The 3,849-nt window shown below is 43.2% G+C and overlaps 1 non-coding gene across 1 annotated transcript; it reads left to right on the top strand.

Moving 5' to 3' along the window:
• The first annotated feature begins 1,898 nt into the window (after positions 1-1,898).
• LOC118489362 lies at positions 1,899-2,005 on the top strand. Its single transcript, XR_004887381.1, has one exon. It is a non-coding gene; the product is annotated as a small nucleolar RNA R71 (small nucleolar RNA).
• Positions 2,006-3,849: the final 1,844 nt, after the last annotated feature.

The following is a 3,849-nucleotide window of genomic DNA, read 5'->3' as shown; positions in this document are numbered from 1 at the left end:
TTTTCTGCAGGGGGTTCAGCACGGGGCTGTGTTGGTTGGACACGGCCCGTGTTGAACCTTCTGTATCGGAGAAATTGATGTCGGTTGGCTTGTTCTTGTGCATGGGGTCATTTTTCTCGTTCCCCTTTTCATCCCTTACCACCACGAGTGTGTTTTATCCCTGCAAATTAAAACTAAAAGATTAAACTAAACTAAGGATAGTTCCGCGGAATGCCTCCGTGGTGCGCCACGTTTATAAGGGTCCTTGGCTAGACCCAATGTGAGGTTATATATTTTCTGAGTGGGATGTTTGGCATCCCATGTTACACCGTCGGAGAGCAGCATCCAAACTCGAATCAATAACCTTCATGTAGTTGACCGGGTCGTCGTCCTCTATTCTCTTCCCAACCCTGAATTTTACTTCATCATCCCCGTACCTTAGGGTGAGCGTTCCGTCATTCATGTCTACCACTGCTTGCACGGTGGCAAGAAATGGTCTCCCTAGTATGAGGGGGACCTCGGTGTCTTCCTCCATATCGAGTATGACAAAATCGGCCGGATAGACGAATTTGTTTACCTTTACTAGGACATTTTCGATGACACCTTGCGGGAATTTGACGGATCGATCAGCAAGTTGTATGCTCATTTTTGTAGGACTCGTTGTTCCTAAGCCGAGTCTTTTAAACATTGATGAGGGCATGAGGTTAATGCTAGCCCCAAGGTCGGCTAGTGCATTACGAACGGGGGAGTCCTCGATTGAGCAGGGAATCGTGAAGCTTCCAGGATCGATTTTCTTTTGGGGAAGTTTGTTGAGTACGAGGGCAGAGCATTCTTCGCCTAAGTTAACTAATTGCAAAGTTTCAATTTTCTTTTTATGAGTAAGGAAGTCCCTCATGAACTTAGAGTATTTGGGCATTTGGGTTAGGACATCAATAAAAGGAATATTGACATGCAATTGTTTTAATAGACTTTCGAATTTTACGAATTGCTCATTGGTCTTTTGACGAATTAACCTACCGGGGTACGGAACTCGAGGAGCCTTGGTAGGCTCTGATGATGGAGGGGAGTTCTTCTCCTGCAGAGGCGGAGGTACAGTCTCTTCTGTCGGCGGTGGTGCTTCCGCAGGCCCCATGGTGCGGTTTCGTAACGTGATGAGATGAACTTGCGCTTTTGGGTTTGTTTCGGTATTGCTTGGTAATGCACCTTGTGGTCTCTCGGAAAAATTTTGAGCTAGTTGATTTAATTGTTTTTCTGTGTTTTGAATACTAGCTTGTTGATTTCTAAAATTTGATTCTAATTGTAGAAACCTTTCCGAGTTTTTCTTTTCAGTGTAAGAGATGAGGCGAGATACAGTATCTTCAAGCCTTTCTCGTCCACCTTGTTGTTGAGTGAAATTTTGTGACTCATTTCTTGGTTGTTGAAAGTTTGTTCGTTGGGTTTGTTGGTTACTACTATTGCCGGGTTCTCTCCAACCAAGGTTTGGGTGGTTTCGCCATCCTTGGTTGTAAGCCCCCGTTGGAGGACCCGACGTCCTAGGTCTGTTATCAATGTAGCTTACCGACTCTTGTTGATCGTCTGTTTCTTTCATACAACTCCAATTTTCATGTGGCCCACCACACCCTTCACAAGCCATAACCGAGACTGTTTTTGTCATTTCTAATTTTTTTATTTTTGAAGAAAGGGCCTCGATTTGGGCTTGTAAAGAAGTGCTTTCATCAACCTTATGGGCGCCCGGGGCAATAGATTTATTGCCTCGGGGGGTGTGCCACTGAAAATTGGTTTGAGCAATTTCCTCAATTTGATTATATATTTCATGCGGGCGGCGATTACTTAAAAGTCCCCTGGAGCTAGAGTCGAGTGTCTGCCTTGTGTGTGGCAACAACCCATTATAGAAAGTGGATACTTGTTGCCATATTGCAAGGCCATGATGTGGACACTTTCGCAATAGTTCCTTGAACCTTTCCCAAGTTTCATATAAGGATTCCCCATCCTCTTGTGAATATGTATTAATTTCAGTCATTAATTTAGCCATTTTAGCGGGAGGGAAATACTTATATAGAAATTTTTGGGCTAGTTCATCCCAGGTGTTTCCCGATCCAGCTGGGAGGGCGTTGAGCCAAGCTTTTGCTCGGTCTTTTAGTGAAAAAAGAAACATTCGAAGGCGGATGGCGTTATTTGATGCTCCATTGATCCGAAAGGTATCACATATTTCTAAGAAATTAGTAATATGTAGATGGGGATCCTCGTCCGCAAGCCCATGGAAGGTTGCGGAGTTTTGGAGCATTTGTATCAAATGCGGCCGAAGTTCGAAGTTATTGGCTTCAACATTCGGTGCATTGATAGCGGCGCCTAGGTTACCTACGGTGGGTCGTAGATAATCCATGAGGGTACGTTGGTCCGCCATTGGAGGTGGATTCCCCAAAACTTTCTCTTGGTTTTTAGCTTTTAGTCTTTTTCTGAGAAAGCGTTCGGGTTCTTCTAGAGGTTCTTTTATGTCCTTATTAGAACTGGAGCTCATACACTATGTAGAATGGCGTCTGGTTCCAAGTCCTGCAATAAAAACAGAAAAGAATGCTGGTCAGAAGGTTCACCACGGCCCCGTGCTCAGTGAACACGGCCCGTGGTCGGAGTTACAGTGTTTGTTTTCCAGATCCCAGTTACTGGGGAGTTGGACACGGCCCCGTGTTGCACCTACACGGCCCCGTGGTCAGCCTTCTGTAACTTGGAAAACTAAAAACCGCCAGTGATTATGCTGGGCACGGCCCGTGTCCGACCAGGCACGGCCCGTGCTTAGCTCTGCAGAAGCTGAAAAACTAAGGAAATCCTAAAAAATTAAAAAGAAAAATAAAAATATGATTAGGCCGTTGATTCCTAACTTTCTTAAAATCCTTGTGTCCCCGGCAGCGGCGCCAAAAACTTGATGCGTGCGAAGTGTAGTATATTTTAGATGTATATTCTAAGCCCTTTTTACACTTTTAGCCAAGTTTTAAATTTATAAAACACGATATTTACTAACACTAAACAAACATATGGGCAACTGCACCCATCGTGGACGTAGTATAGTGTTGGTAAGATACCGAGGTCGTCCAAGGACACAAGAGCTTTTAGTACCGGTTTATCCTCAACGTCTAATCAAATCAAAAAGTTAGAAAAGATTTTTAAACTAAGAAAATAAAAACTAACTAAATGCTGAAAAATAAAATAAAAATAAAAACAGATAGACAAGATGAATCACTTGGATCCGACTCGTGTATTAGTATAACCTTTGATTATTTTCGCACTTTTGCACTTGTTTAAGAGATTATCTTAGTTATTGTAGTAGGCCCCTCTTTTGAAGGCGACGTTACCCTCAACCCAGTAGTTTGAGTCAGCAAGGATACAATCCTAAAGGGTTGGATTGTTGGAAGATAATGAATTAAGTTATTAATGCAAATTATGGTAGGCCCCGCTTTTGGCGGTGACGTTACCCTCGACTAAGTAGTCTGAGTCAGCAGGGATACAGTCCTAAATAGCCGGGTTATAGTATTAATAGTAGTTAACTTATGAGGGGGTCAAAGAGTTTGGATCCCCGCCATCCAATACCTATGGGTATTGAAGGAGATCCTACTAAATTTGACCCAGGTCCCTTGCAGGACCACTAAATGCTGAACAAGGGCAAGACCCTTACCAAACCGTTCCCTTAACCCCCGACCAGGTAGCCAACATACCTCCATATAGACCGTGGAGATATGAATGGTGAAAATCTTTTATTTTATATAGACAGTAAAATAATGCCAAGACACCACAGACAAACGATAAGGAAAGATCGCCTTCAACATAAGTAACTCGTTATTAAAGTCATTAATACAAAACCAAATAAAAAGTGCAAAA

The sequence above is a fragment of the Helianthus annuus genome, chromosome 17 (genome assembly GCF_002127325.2).
Source record: "Helianthus annuus cultivar XRQ/B chromosome 17, HanXRQr2.0-SUNRISE, whole genome shotgun sequence".
Lineage (NCBI taxonomy): Eukaryota > Viridiplantae > Streptophyta > Magnoliopsida > Asterales > Asteraceae > Helianthus > Helianthus annuus.
The sequence above is the reverse complement of the archived record's forward strand: the minus strand, read 5'-3'. Positions and strand labels throughout refer to the sequence as shown.